Consider the following 15,990-nt stretch of genomic DNA (forward strand, 5'->3'; position numbering starts at 1 on the left):
AATCTTCTTGTCCTGTCCCTTCCTCTTCAGGACACTAAGTGCTGACAGAGCCACTAAATACCCACAGCAGCTAATGCCAGCCTCTCTGGCCAAAGCCTACACACATCCATCACCATTTATCTGAAAACTTGGCTTGACATTAACAATTCAGAACTTTCTGGAGTTTCAGAAACTTGAAGCTTTTACTGTGTGTTATGCAACACCTCCAAGTGGTTCCTGAAGCACCATGCCATCACCATATTTTTTTTCTGTGTCCAGAGAATGATAGCTGCCTTAAGCAGACCAGATCCAACTATCCACGGTCTGAGAACAGTTCCAATGAGTTCCACAGTCAAAAGCATTCAGGGGACAGCACTTGTCTGGTTCCCAAATGAGACTCTAGGAGCCTTGTGGACTTTGCAGGTCTGGTCTGCCTGCACTGTCTCCCTTGCTTGCTCCCTGCAAGCCGACATCACTGCAAGGCCACTGCATACACACTCAGATAAAATGGACAGGCATGGATGTCGAGGACGCAGGGAGGAGGTGGTTCGGGGTCAGCAGTGGGGAGATCAGTGAAGCCTGGGGTGGGACAGGGAGCCAGCCTCCCGAGACAGGTGCACCAGGAGCTGCACTTTAGTTGAAGGGCCCCTCTGCAGAGAGCTTGGATCCTCCCAGCCTTCATCCAAATTCTCTTTCCTATTACATTTCAGCTGCCAAAATAGCTCTTTGAATTTGGTGCTTAGAAGGATTTAGAGATGCTAAAAATTGCAGCTTTTCCTACAGAGCTATTTGTAAGAGGAAAGCAATGGAGGCCGAGAAGTGGGTTGTTGAGAATAATAGGCTGGGGTTGAAAGGGGAACAGAAATGAGGATCAGAATTGGGGCAATCTTCTGCATATTGAAATTTCCCAAACTCAGTCTTCCCTACAGAGTTTAATTTTTCTTAAGGGAGGGAGAATTAAATTTCTCAGGTTTTGTTCGCACATGGACATGTATTCTGCAGTAGGGGTAGCCTGAGCTATAAGAGCCTCCTGGCCAGGCAGTCTGGGTGAGGTCCCATTAAACTCTAATCAGCCCTTCATGGCAGCTTTGTCTGAAGAATAGGAAACCTCAGTATCCCATAACAAGGAGAGTGTTCTTCAGCCTGAGTCCGAGGCACCATTATGTCTTTTGAAAACCCTGCAGTTAAACTCACCTGGTGACCAAGGTTAGAGTCTCTCATCCATAGGGTAGTGCACCCAAAGGAATCGCGTAGACATGAAGCCTGCTTGCGAGTTGTCGGTCCTTCCCATCTTCAAATAATGGGCTGCAGATGGGCGCTGTGTCTCCTCCCACTCTTACCATATCCATTATTTGATTTCAGCTAGAAGTCTGGAATTACTGCTTTGTCATGAGTCTATAGGCTATATAAAACAACCTTAAAATCAGGGACCATCCCAGCAAAAGGCTGTTTTCTATTGTTTCTACCAGATGGTCAAAGGACTTTTACTGATCATCATTCCCTCCTGTCTGGGTTCGCTGTGAGCTACGGTTTAGTGTGCTGGTGTGCGTGTGTGTGTGTGTGTGTGTGTGTGTGTGTGTGTGTGTGTGTGTGTGTGTGTGTGTATGGTTGCATGTGTATACACCTGGATGTATGTCTGTGCCTGTGAATGTGGAGGCCAAAGGTCAACACCATGTCATTCCTTAAGGGCTGTCCACCTTGTGTTCTGGGACAGGCCTGGAGCTCAATGGTCATTAACGTTGGCTGACCTGAAGTCCCCAGGGATCTACCAGTGTGTACGTTGGCCCTCACCCTCCAGCACTGGGATCACAAGATCATACTGCCATGGGCAGCCTTTCGCATAGGTTCTGAGGGTCAAACTAGGGTTCTCATGATGGCGCAGCTAGTACCTGAGCAACCACACCATCTCCCCACCCCAGGAGCCATAGTTTCGATCAACACAAAGACTGTTTTTCACCTGATTGTATGACGCAACCAAGTTCAACCCCTCTTAGCACTGCTTTGCATGATACAAGATAACTGAGTGCAAGCTTCAGGGACATTGTCACAGCTTGCTGTTTTAGATCTGAGAGACATTTTAAAGCTCTGCATGACCAAGGGTGCACCAAGCCTCAGAACCTGGATGGATGTTCTGTGTGTGCCTCCATCTGAGGAACGACAGGGGAAGTGCTCAGGCAATCACGGAAGATTCTTGTTTGCAGTTAACAAATCTTTACATACCGGAGCTTCATGCTAGAAATGTAAACTTTGAAAATGTGTGTCAAAATCCTAGCTGTTTCTCTTGCTGTCTGAAGAGCTGGAGAGAAACCTACATTTTGTGTAAGTCCTCCCTCCCTCCCTCCCTCCCTCCCTCCCTCCCTCCCTCCCTCTCTCCCTCCCTCCCTCCCCTCCCCTCCCTCCCTCCCTCCCTCCCTCCCTCCCTCCCTCATTCCTTCCTTCCTTTCCTCCTCCTCCCCCTTCTTCTTCCTCTTCTTCTTCTTTCCTCAAACTCACAGATCTGCCTGTCCCTGGGATTAAAGGCGCATTACCACATCCAGTTTCTCTGAATCCAGTCTTGAACCAGGAGCTTCCCACCCCCTTCACCTGCAAACTGATTTTTACTAAAATTCTTTCTTTGGGAGGAGTCCTTTCTTCTGATCACACCGTATTTTTTAAAGCATGTTCATTTTCTGTCCTTTACACAGCATATTTGATTGTATAACCTCATTCATTTTAATATATTTACAGAGCTACACTACCATTACCAGCTAGTTCTGTGCTATCTCACCTTAAAAAGAAACTTCATTCCATCTCCTAGGCTTTTCTTGAATGTATATCTTCCTGGGGGAAAGTTGCTCATTCTTGTTTTCTACAGATAAAGACACCTAGATCCAGAGAGACCAGTGGCTTTTGTTTTTCACTTACTGGGGTCAACAGTGCTCCCCAGAGGAGCCTCTTTGGTGCACCAATGTCAAGTGTACTTGCCTCTGCTATAGCTGCCTTCTCCCTTGTCTCTCCCACACTCATCAATAATTGGATCTCAACCCTCACTTTTATTTGCGATTTAAAATTTCATGATACTGTCTAGCTAAAAATCACTAATGTTTCCTTTTAGTTTTAATTAATGATGCAATTTGCTATTTAGCAGTGGAAGCTTTTCTGTCTTACAGGTGCGTCTCTTAGAAGGAACAAATTTATTCTTATAAACTGGCTGGAAAATGTGTCAAGGGGAATGCACTAAAATTAGACTCAAAGTTGGAGACAAGACTCTATAATTTCAATTTTATACAGTGCAGAAATACACTGCCTTCTCTGTAAAAGGTAATAGGAAAGTTTTATTCCAAAAACATATCCAAAGTCACTGGTCTAGTAGGGAGTAGACAAAGTCAAGTTTTTGACCCATTTTTCTGGCATCCTGAGAGATGACTAAGAACGTAGTGCCTGGAAGTGACCTCCCAGCTCCATTCCTGGTGCCAAGCCCATCCCTCGCTGTCCTTAGAGCCATATAACATCACTCCCTGTCCATGGAGCTAATGATTGTAGTACATCCCACTCACCCTGAAATGATCAACATTTTAGGCCAGGCTTTGTGGTTTCCTTTTTTTCCGAATATGAGCTTCAGATTAGTGGGGACTGGGAGGCTCAGAATTTAAGATGATGAAGGCAAATCTTTCATAAGGCTCTAAGGAAGGTCAGGTCATTTGTAAGGAAAGACAAGTCAAAGTCAGGCCTGGCCACTGATGTTGGGGACAGGGTTGTTGGATGGGGATGCCCTGGAAAGTATGGGAAACTGTCCCTCACCTTCTGCTGGTTCCCATGGGGCCTGAGCATCCAATGGGGTTTGAGGCTTCTCTCCGCATTTTTAATGAAGAGGTGGTAAATAACTGCCTCTAAAGGTGGATGCTTTAGAATGTTAGAGATGACATTAGTACACATGCCTGTGAGATGGGAGCTGCATCTGTGAGCCACACTGCACAGAGCAAGTTCCTATGGGGACTTCAGGTGAAGAGCTTGGCAAGGCCAAGTAATGTGAGTTACCCTAGTGTGGTTCTCCTGGATCTCCATTCCTAGGGTAAGGCAGGTGGTATCGGTGCTGGGTGGGTGATGGTATTCTGGGAGGAAAGCCTCGCTGGGAGAAAAGATGTCCTCCTGCCTTTGTCTCACCAAGCTTTAAGCTGATTCTGCATGGAATCAAGTATGTAGAAAAAGCCATTGGGAACCCCAGGGTTCACCTGTCATGCCACATGTCCCTTCACTGATGCCACCTCCTCCTGGGCATTCTGCGGGGTTTGGGGATGAAGAAGAGCTGCCAAACCTTATCACCGACTCAAATGTGTGAGCTGGTTTTATATGGCTACCCTATGTATGTAATAATGTATGGCCATTCTAGAGCTGTGTACTCAGGGCACGACAGGCCTCCTTTTTACAAATCGTGCTTCTTCAGTGTTTTGAAGCTTCTTCAGTGGCATCAGACTTGACTTCCAGCAGAGCTGTGCATCACCTCTACCTTTCTATTGATGAGGGAACATGGGACAATAGTGTAATCGCTTCTTGAAAATGGTTCAACTTTATCGATATTAAATGTTTTAATTCCAAATTTCCTTATAATCCATTTATATGATGAGTTACAATGTTTGCCCTCAGACTGGACGAGTCGTATGAAGGCATGGGAGCATAATCGGGTATGCTGATTGCTGAGAGTAAACAGAGGAACTGTATACTAGCAGTAACTGCTCCACAGTGCATCGTTGCCGTCGCTTCTGAGTCAGACACACTTTCTGGGATAAAAACAGAACCATAAATCTTGGCATCTTCTTGATCCCTTCCACATGACCCAGGGTACTCTGCTGGCTGTGGAGGCAGACACTGGGGATAGGGTGAAATATAATTCTGAACTGCCTGTTGGAGATGTCGCCATCACTCCTGATGATAGGCTGTGGAAACGATGTTCTGGTAAGGGCCCTTTCAGCTGAATCTTGGCTGGTGATTGATCACATTTGTCCTTTGGCTGTTTCTCCCTAGGCAAAGGGGTGAAGCAGGTTTTTAAGAACAGCAATGATGCCACCTCTGTGAGGCCAGGCCAGTCATGTGGATATCAGTGTGACCAAGGAGTTCTGGAGAGAAGAGCTGAGTGTTTCACCATCCCTCAATGCATGGCAGGGAGAGGAAGTAGGGTGTTCTTGGGTTCCCAAGAACAGTGGCCAGGACTCGCAGCTTGGAAAAAACTTCTAAATCATACTTTGGTCCTGTGGGAGAAGTTGGGGAGATGGCTGAGAGGTTAAGAGCACTTGCTGCTCTTGCCAAGACCCAGGTTCAATCCCCAGTGCCCAGCCTGGATGACTCACAATCATTCATAAACTTCAGTTCCAGGGGATCTTATGCTGTCTTCTGGCCCCCACAGGGACTGCATGCATGTGGTTCACACACCTACATACAGACACAGGTATACATATGAAATAAAAGTAAATGAATCTTAAACCACAGTTGGATCTCCTTAGTGGTGTTTAGGAATGGCTGGCAACTGGTAAGAATGCTGTCAGGTGGATGGATAGAGAGGGGACAGGGAGAAGATCCTGGGTCCTCCAGGTGTAAGGTGAGCTGGCCTCAGGTCCTTTGTCCACTTACTCCGTGGCTGTGCTGGCCTTATGTGTTAGCAGCCTCTCAACACAGTCTCCTGGGACAGCGAATCTGCAGAGCTTTAGAGGAAGCTTGCTCTAGAGCAGCGGTTCTCAACCTTCCTAATGCTGCAACCCCTCAATACAGTTCCTCATGTGGTGGTGACCCCCGACTATAAAGTCATTTCCGTTGCTACTTCATAACTGTAATTTTGCTACTGTTACAAATCGTAATGTAAATATTTTTTGGAGAGAGAGGTTTGCCAAAGGGGTCGCGACCCAGAGGTTGAGAACTGCTGCTCTAGAGGGACAGAGGCAAAGGAGTGTCCAGTTGCTATTTTGTGCACGTGTGATTCTGCCATAAACTCTGACTCTAAGTTATATCAAAGAAAATGATATGTTGAATGTTAAGTATCCAACATTAGCAAATTGTAATTGATAATTTGCCTATGGCTAAAAAAAGGAAATATGCTTTAGTCAGGGAAATACAAGCTCCAGTAGAAGGGCTTTATTTATAGAGAGCGACATTCTCTCTGCAGGGAGAGGGTGAGGGGGTGAGGGCGGGGTGGGATGGGGAGTGGGGGGGAATGGGGGGAGCGGTATGAGGCATTGCTGAAGGACCATGAGTGACTTCAGCCCAGCCCTCTCCTTATTTGGTTGGTGAGAATCAACAGGAAAAGGAAAAGCCAGCAAAACTGCTCTTTCCAGGGCTTGCAAGTGTGATTCTGGTGAATGAACCTGGGGCTGGAGGAGACCCAGGGCAAAGACTTTTCCTGGAGGCCAATCTCCCTACCCACTCCTTCAGAAGGAAGGCCCCATGTGTGGACAGATGGGAAGACTAGACACACACACATGACCCATCTCACACTTTCTGCAGCCCCAGGGTCCCCACAGATGGGGATTAGGAAAGCATGCTTTCAATTCCCCACAGACATTCTTTTATTCCCATAGCAGGGCTTCCTGATGTCTGCAGCAGCCCACCTTCAAGGGCGATCTGGAATCTAATTATCAAGAATCAAACTGGACGTGGAATACCTTTTAGGAGACTATGCATTCAGAATAACCCTATTAAAGATCTTTTGGGAAGTGCAAAATTAGCCCCTAATTGTTCTGTTTCATAAGTACATAGAATAGACTGTAACGTACCCAAAGACTATTTTTAAAAATGATAAAAACCCAAGCTTTGACTTTACTCATTCCCAACATTACTCTCCAAGATTTATGAGCCTTTATATTTTATATCAAACTAGATTGGTAGCTCTATATTTGTTTTCAGTGGAGTCATTTGTTTGTAGAGGTCTATGTGAAGTTGGTCAGAGAGTAGGTGAGCTCTTAGGTTATAAGGACACACGGACACATGAGCACAGGCAGGGTGAGCTCTCTGGCCCTGTCTTAGTGTTGTTTCTCATGTTGCTGTGATAAAATATCCTGACAAAAGTAATTTATGGGAGAAAGAGTTTGTTTTAGCTTATAGTTCCAGGGTGCAGTCCACTGTAACAGGGAAACATCAGGAACTTGAAAGAACTGGTCATATCACATCCACAGTAAAGAGCAGAGACAATGAGTTGGTGTGTGCATACCTGTTCTCGGCTCACTTTCTCTTTTTGTATAGAGTCTAGGACCCAAACCTAGGGAATGGTACCTCCCACAGTGGGCTGTGTCTTCTTTGTACATCAATTAACATAATTGATGTTATGTTAATGATGGGATAATCAAGACAATCCCTCCCTCCAAAGACATGCCCATGGGCCAACCTAATCTAGACAGTTTTCACTGAGAATAACTTCCCAGTTTATTCTGCAGTGTGTCAAGTTGACAATGAAAAGCAGCACCTTCAGCTGATGGAAAGGACATTGCTCGCTAGAACTGACTGAGGTGGCATGAGCCCAGGGCCATTCTTTATCACAGTGGTGATGGCATGGGTACATCTCACGGTAAGTCAAGTGAGGTGACAGAAGGAACGAGGATGAAAACCTGTGTGGTTATGGAGCCCTTCTTCCTGCTAGATATACAGCAGGGCTTCTGTGGTCACTGATAATTAGCTTCTCTGAAGGGTGTTGAGAGAGGCAGCACCTGTAGACGTGTCCCTGGGTGCTGTAGTTTGAATGTTGAATACCCCAAAAGTCCATGTGTTAAAGGTATGGTTCCTCTCGTGGTACTATTGGGAGTTAGTGGAACCTTGCAGAAGTGGAACTACCTAGAGACCTGCAGCTCAACGTCACAGTCAGTGTATACTTAATACATCACTTCATTGATTAAAAATAAGGGCCGGGGCTGACGAAGCTCCAGTGGTATGTATGTGCATGATCTTGAAGGACAAGGGGGACACTATATGTTGGCAATTTCTCAGACCTGCATTCTGGAGGGAAGAGATTTGGCCATATGGTGTGTGTCAGCCAGCAATGTGTGTCCCAGGAGGGAGTGATGTGTAGGCATAGGAAATGTTTGTGGCTCCCCATGCCTCTCTCTGCTGTGGTTCCAGAGCAGTGCATAGCCCAGAAAGAAGATACGCTGGGGCCAGAGTGAGGAAAACACTGATGATACATGACAGATAATGGACAAGAACAAAGGAAAAACCTACACTCCCATGAGCCTCCAGAATACTGGAGCAGCTTGTAAACACAATACAACCCAGCCCACAGCCCCTGGCAACAGGCTCCATCAGCAGAAGCTTCCCGAGAGCCTTCGATAATGACATTTAAAGTCTTACATTGTCATCTTGTCCTAGAAAAGGGTTAAATGCTACTTTAAAAAACTACACCTGACTCAGTGGACTTCCAAATACATGTATTACATAACACAGGCAAAGTGGCTAGCATCTGACCTAGCCAGTGTGTGAGGAGCTTCCTGGGCAGGTCTTGGCACCATTATGAAGCAAGGGCAGGTTGCTCACGGCTTAAGTAAACCAATGTTCCCATCTCCCATGAGTACAGCACACCACAAGCAACAGCAGAGTGAGAATTAAAGTATCCTGGTCTATTAGCAACTGAGCAGGACATAATGGCCCCTGAAATAAGATGCTGGATCAGGACACATCTCTGAGGTATGCAGAGTCACCAAAATGTTCTTCTTCTCCCTATTCCTTCCTTACCCACCACCCCCAAGTTGAAGTCTTAATTCTAGGACTTTCCATCCTGTCTGCAGGGGGTGGAGGAAGAGGCTCTGAGGAGTCTGCTCTAGCCAAGCTCCCCCACCGAGCTGCACATTGGAGAATGTGTGAGGTGGCGTCAGACCAGGAGAACCTGCCTCTGCTGGCTGCTGTGGAGCAGAAGGCTGAGAAGAAGGGCTAGAGCTGATGTTTTGAAGATCAAGCCAAGCAATGCGATACACCATCAAACAGTTCAGCTGACTTCTTGTTCTAGAGTGGGGTTAGAGGCAAGAAAGCAGCCTGCAGTCCTGAGAACTCTGAGATAGTGGGGAGCCCAGCACCCTACCCCACCACATCTCCACCCAGCTGCCTATCATTGGCTTAATATTGTTTCTTCAGTTCTGAGATGAAAAATGATCTTTTCCCACATTTCATGTGTGTATGTGTGCATATATGTATATGTGTGTTGGCCTATGTGGAGGTATATGAGTGCATGAATGTGTATGCACATGAGTATACACTTGCATGTGACACCTAGATTCTACCTTATTTAGTAAGCCAGACTCTGCCAGTCAAACCCAGAGCTTACTGATATGGCTAGTCTGGCTGGCCAGCTTGCTCTGGAGAGTCCCTGCCTCCAACCTCTGAAGGTGATATTATAGGCAGGCTGCCAGTGCCCATCTGGCATTTATGTGGCTTCTGGGGATATGAACTGTAGTCCTCACATGCGTGCTGCAAACACTGACCACTGAGCCATCTCCTCAACTTCCAATATTAAAATTATTTACATATTTTTCTATCTTCAGTATCATGGAGTATCTAATAAAGAATGGCATGTTGTGTTTTAGCAGAAACTATTCCTCCTTGTGAGCAGTCCTTGAGTCTGAAGAAGTCTTAGGAAAGGAGATTTCCCGTGACAAAATCATCCTGCATCACAGAGAAAAGGCTTTGTCCTGCAGAGACTAGTCTTTGGAGAGTAATTAAGAACAGGAAATCCAAGGCAGGGAAAGTTCCAGAAAAGCAATACAGGGCTCTGTAGTCCTCACACTGTGTGACAATAACAACTACAAGCGCTAAATGAGAATGGCAAAGGTTCCTTGAGCCTCACAGTTTGGAGGTGCTGTTCAATGACGGACTGACCTGTTTGGGGACTTGTTACATGGTCTGCCCAGGGTGATTTTTGTTCACCTGATACAGCTAGAGTCATTTGGGAAGAGAGAACCTCAACTGAGAAAATGTTCCCACCAGGTCGGCCTGTGTGCAAGCCCATGGGGCATTTTCTTGATTAATGATGGACATGGGAGGGCTCAGTTCATTGTGGGTAGTACATGGATAGGTGGTCCTGGGTTCTACATGAAAGCAGGCTGAGCAAGCCATAAAGAACAAGCCAGTTCCCCCTGTGGCCTCTGCATCCGCTCCTGCCTTCAGGTTCCTGCCCTGTTTGAGTTCCTGCCCTGACTTCCTTCAGTGATGGAGTATGGCCTGTGAGGTGTAAGGGGAAATAAATCCTTTCCTTCCCAAGCTGGTCTTGATCATGGTATTTTAGCATAGTAATAGCAACCCCAACTAAAACATATGATAAACAATATGTTTTATAATTGTTACTGACAATTTTTTATTACTTACTGTTAGGTACACATGCATACTTGTGGAAGACAGAGCACAGCTTCCCGGTGTCCGTTCTCTCCTTCTGCCATGTGGGTTCTGGGAACTGAATTCAGGTCGGGTTTCCCAGTCAGTTCCTTTGGTAAACCATCTCACCAGCTTTATAGGCAGCATTTTCCTTGCTAAACAACCTTAGGCAGGTTGGCTGACGACCGCTAATAATTTGTACCTTACTTCCTTCTGTGGAACATGGGCTGACTGTAGTTTCTGCCATTCATGAAGTTAAGATGAACGATCCATTGGTGGTGGTGCTGATGGTGGGGTGGGGGTTAAATTTGTCGTCATCATCCCTCCAGATGATGAGCTTCTCTCTTCTCTTCACCTTGTGCCCTTTTCTACCTCTGCAGACCACGGGGATGGGCACATGCTGTGATTTCAGGTCACAGGACAATGTCAGGTCTGACTGACCTTTGACCCCAGAATAGAGTATTGATTCAGCTGTTGGTCTGAGTCATCGGTGGCTGATGTCAATAGCAGAGGAGTCCTGGGTCCTGGGTCCCCAGATGTGGTGATGGGTGTGGGTCTGGCTGCTGGCATGGACAGAGCAGTATCGTGAGTGCACATGTTCTGTGCTGGCCAGGTGAGAACCAGAGGCCCACTGAGAAGCACAATGCTGGGTATCAGGTATGACAGGTGGTGGCTGTCAACATGAATGTTGTAGTCCAAGACCAGATGTGCAGAATCTGCTGACATTTTTTCCCTGGTCAGCTGGGCTGGGAGAGGTCATCAACTTGCAAGGCTGTGGGTTCTCCAGGACTAGGCCGGATGCCTGCCAACTGATCCTAAGAGTGGATGGTGGGGCTGTGGAATGATGCTGAGGATGGGGAACAGACAGTGAATAGGGAGCTTTGAGAAGTCTCCGATCCACTAGGACACTGGTTCAGGGTCTGCTGAGTCAAGTCCCAGGTTCTGATTTGGGGTAGAGGGCAAATATGGACACCGGATCCCGGCTGTGTGCCTCAGGAGGTCCCTTCATTTCTCTGAGCCTCTGGTTCAACAAACTCAGACACACTACCCCATGAGTGAGTGAATTTACATGAGCAGGTGCCTGGTAGGTTTCCCACTGTGACACAATGGGGACACATTATGACACAGTGCTCTACCAACAGCAGTACAGAGCTGCAGCCACTACTTCCCAGGGACCGGATCTTTCTCCTGTGCCAGAGTGTTTTACCACTGTCTGTCACTCAGTCACCTAGTCATTCAACAGAGACTTACAGCACACCCCCAGAGTGCCAGCCACAGGCCTGATTCACAGCACCTCGGCCCTTACGTAAGCCACGTCACCTGTCGCCGCTCACCAGAGGGTTCCAGTGCATACATAAACCACGGCGGGGTAGGGATTGCCTCACATGTCTGGGAAACTCTACCGCAACTGGCTTGCAGCCACATTTCTGTCTCGCCAGCCAAGAAGGGGGACGGGGGTGTGGAAATTCCGGCAGCCCAAGCTCTGTGCAAGAGATCAGACATGCAAGAGAGAAGGAGGTATGGAAGGGCGGGGTGGCTCCATTAGGCTGTGCTTCTCATGTTTCTGCCACCCAAGGTGTACAGTTTTCCACCTGTTTTCAGAGTGTTTTAGAAAAAATAGTGTATGTATGTGTGTTAGCACATGAGTGGTGTGTGTGAGTGGTGTGTGTGTGCTGCGGGTGTGCTGGGGGTGCCTGGTTCATAGATGGTACCTGTCCCTGCCACTGCATCTTCATCTGGTGGACAAGGACACAAGCTACCCCGGGGCCTCTTTCATAAGCTCTCATGTGTTTGTGAGATCTCCTTCATTATGTAATCACCCCTCAGCCCCACCTCTTAGAATCATCCCAGTGGGAGTTAGGACCCCAACAGAGAAATGTCTTACAAGGAGATACAAGCATTCAGTCCACAGCAGACTTTCTGTCTGCTTTTTGGGGGTGCTAAGGTTGTTTCTCAGGGCTTTGTGTGCTCGGAAATTGCTCTTCCACATAGGCACGCTGTCAGTCTCAGCCTTACTGGTGTATCAGAGGACATTGTCGCCCAGGCATTTCCTATATCAATGTAATGCACCTAATTAGAAAGGTGTAATGGAAGGTAGGATATCTCCACAGGAGGAGCCAAGGCAGGACAGGTGCAGAAAGAGCAGCACCGGAATAGAGCGAGCATGGAAAGTGTTAAGAGGAAGCGAGCAAGTGACTTCGCCGGGCTGCTGGACTCCTTCATCAGGGAACTGGCCACTTTGGATAGCTTGAGGTGAAGAAGTGAGGTGGAGTTACTCAGAATTGGCAGGATGGGGCCGCTAGGTTAGTAATAGAGGACAGGTGAGGGCTGGTGGGATAGTCCCTCCTCCACAAGGGATATCTAAAGTGTGACGTGTGACGGGACCAGGGAGGTGGCCTGCAGGTGTGCAAACAGGATACAAGGTTTTGAGGAGAACAGGATGGGGGGCAGGGTCAAGGACAACAGGAAGATTTGAACCTGGGCAACTGAAAGACTGAGTCTCTTGAAACTCATGAAACCGCAGTTCATGAAGCACGTTTGGAAATGATTGAGGAAGGCATCAACTTCTGGTGGGGGAGAGAGAGAGAGAAAGAGAGAAAGAGAGACTTAAGAAAGGAAGGCTTTACTTAGGCTTCCAGCTAGAGGACACAACCCATCATGGTGGGGAAGTCACGGTAGCAGGGGTGTGACAGAGCTGTCCACACTGCGTCTGCAGTCCAGAAGCAGAGAGGCAGGGAGAGGCCATGGCTGGGTTCATCTTCCTTTCTCCTCTTCATTTACTTTAGAGACCCAGCCGGTGGAACAGTCCCACTCATAGTAGTCATGTGTCTTCCTGCATCAATTAACCCAAGCCCGGCTCTGTTTCCTTGGGGATTCTAGTTCCTGTTGAGTTGATGGTATTCACCACATGGCTATAGTGTTAGGACCCCCCTTGCTAGATCTCAGAAACCCTGGCATGCCTAGCTCACAGTCCTGGAGTGAAGAGCTTAGGGGAGCAGACTTCACCTTTTTGGGAATGCCTTTTGGACCTGGGACATAGTCCAGGGGCATATGTTCTGGACTGCTGTGATTACGCAGAAAATGAGTGTCTATTGATTGTGTCAACCGGTGCAATGCTGACTTGGGAAACGTTAAGCTTGACTCCCTACGTGAACAATGCCGACTGCTTTGCCCACATGGCTCATTTCAGAACAATGAAACTAATTTTCTTTTATAGTTCTGAGAACAATTCTCCAGAAGAAATTCCAAAAATATTTTGAACAGCGGCTGTGTTCTCTGGATTGGCCGTGTGCCACCCCAAGGTGACTCCTGTGCAGGGAATTCTGCTCCCTGGGAGGCAGATGTCCTGGGTGGCCTTTAGAGTGAGGTTTTGGTAGCATTGGAGTCATCACTATTATGTTCACACTGCTCCTCTGCTAACTAAAAACACCAGTTAATTACTGGCAAGTCTAACAGCAGCAGGGATGAGTCAAGCTGGACCTGCTCACAGCAACACTCCCCATTCAGAGGGATGCACGTGTGCACTCGCTTTCACGAGAAAGACAGTTCCTCCTCCTCACTCAAGCTCTGGCAGTCTTACTTTGTTGGACCATGAGATAAATTTTGCCATCCTTTCAGGTTTATAGCTAATTTAATTCTACTTTATTTATTTATAAAACACCAAGGAAGAAAAATCTTATTAATTGTAAATACCTAAAATATTTTATGAACATTGAAAAAAAAGAGAAAAAAAGAACTCTTCAAATTTATTATTCTGTCAGCCTCCCTCCAGAATCTTTCAGACTGTCAGACTCACATCTTTTTCATAGATTTGTTTCTGTCCTGCCTGGAGTCCACAGGTTCTTTTTGTAGACTCTTTTTTCTCCCTTAGACAACAACTGAATTCTAATATGCTGATTTTGACTCCTCTTGGGACTAGCAGGCTCTTAAAGGCGTCCGTAATGGATATGGAGAACCAGAGTGCTTTATCCAGTGGTTTGCAGCTGTTTGTGGCTTCATTTGCATAGTCCCATCAGCTGATCGCCGCCAACCGCAGACACCTTCCCTGCATGCCAGTTAATTTATGGCATTGTTGAGATGTGGCGGCCTAAACAGCTCGTCAGGAAACCGCTCCCCCTCGTTTGTTCTCTCATCAGACCTGGAAAAGCACTGTCGATCATTTAGAGATGACAAAGACGGGAGCCGTAAAAGGCGAGAGTAGAGCTATTTCATCGTGTTATTGTACGGCTTGCCTTTGATGGATCAGCCTCCGCGGAGGGGAAGGGCCTTCGGATGGATAAGCCTTCCTTTCCCAACAGAACAAGAAGAAGCCCCAACAGCAGAAGGACAGGAGGCTCTTTTGTCATCTCCCCTCTCCCATGTGACAAGCCCGGGTATCAGGATGCAGCAAAGAAGTATTGCTCCTCAGGATGACCTTGAACCTGAGTAGGAAGATGAGTCATTCAAATGATGGAAACTAGAGAACATAAAACCATCATGGCCTGGTCAACCACGCACAAGGTTCCAGAGCCACCTTTCTGAGCCAATACACTTTCTTTGTCTCTCTATGACTGTCCTCAGTTTCCTGTGAGCAAGATGTATATATATGTGTGTGTATGTATGTATATATATATCCAAAATCCCTCTTTAGTATCTGAAGAGTGCATGAATATGGCTACTGCATTTGCCAGCCTTCTGTACCATGCTGGTTCTGGCTGGCTGGGACAGAGGACCATCACTGGGTATTTTTCCTCTGGCTCTTCTGTTTCATATAGGTAAACCATACCCATGCTGAAAATGCAATTCAGTTCTCTCTAAGCAGAGGGAGAAAGAGACAGGGCATTCGGTATCTTTATCGACACTGAGTGCTTCTGCCACCTTAAATCAATTAATTCCTTCTGATGATTCACCAAGTACCTGGCCGTGTACCAGCTGCCCTGGGGCACGTTAACAGGCCAAGAGGAAATAGCATATGAGTCTTTCAAGGTTATGCTGAGTTATTTCTCCTTCCACCCCATTCTTACCTTTGGTCAACATAGTCTTGGTGTCCTGTACTTGCCCCAAACCCCTCCCCTTTACATTCCCAGTGTGCAGCACTAGACAGAAGACATTGTCTGGCAAGTTGTGACAAGCTTTCAGAGAAGAGTTGAGTCAATCTCTAGGATGGGGAGCCCAGGGAGCAACAAACTAGTCATCCACACGTTTCCTCTATTGGTGAGTGACAGGCACCTGTAGATGAATTCCTAAACAGTCTCATTAAATAAACACAGAGCCAAATACAGAGGTAATAGCCAAAGAGATCAGAGCAATAGCCACGACTAGCCTTAGCTTACCACCAGCAGTAGCTTCCACAGAGAGAGCTTCTTCTGTGTAACCTGTTTTTATTGCCTTCCTATTCTGCCTTCTCATTGGTTCTAAGCCCAGCTACATGGCTTACTCGTCACTGGCTATCTATACAGACCTCCAGGTCTCTATGGTTGGCACTGGGATTAAAGGCTTGTGTCACCACACTTGGCTGTGTCCTTGACCACACAGAGACTCTGCCTGCCATGTGATTGGATTAAGGGTGTGGGCTACCCACTGCCTGACTTCTGTTTATGGCTATTTGACCTCTGATCTCCAGGCAACTTTATTTATTAACATACAAATAAAATATCACATTTCAGCACAGATAAAGTATCACCACAGGCACGCTCACTTCTGTATAGCTAGATGGTA

The 15,990-nt window shown here is 46.9% G+C and overlaps 1 protein-coding gene and 1 long non-coding RNA gene across 2 annotated transcripts in view; both read left to right on the plus strand.

Annotated features, from left to right (window-relative positions):
* Dpp6 (dipeptidyl peptidase like 6) overlaps positions 1 to 15,990 on the plus strand; it is a 790,869-nt gene that overhangs the window by 20,208 nt on the left and 754,671 nt on the right. The gene's annotated exons all lie outside the window — the stretch shown is intronic.
* LOC121827959 (uncharacterized) lies at positions 6,450 to 14,840 on the plus strand. Its single transcript, XR_006070307.2, has 3 exons — positions 6,450 to 8,616; positions 8,718 to 11,599; positions 14,430 to 14,840. It is a non-coding gene; the product is annotated as an uncharacterized LOC121827959 (long non-coding RNA).

Source organism: Peromyscus maniculatus, chromosome 3 (assembly GCF_049852395.1).
Source record: "Peromyscus maniculatus bairdii isolate BWxNUB_F1_BW_parent chromosome 3, HU_Pman_BW_mat_3.1, whole genome shotgun sequence".
In the NCBI taxonomy this organism is placed as follows: Eukaryota; Metazoa; Chordata; class Mammalia; order Rodentia; family Cricetidae; genus Peromyscus; species Peromyscus maniculatus.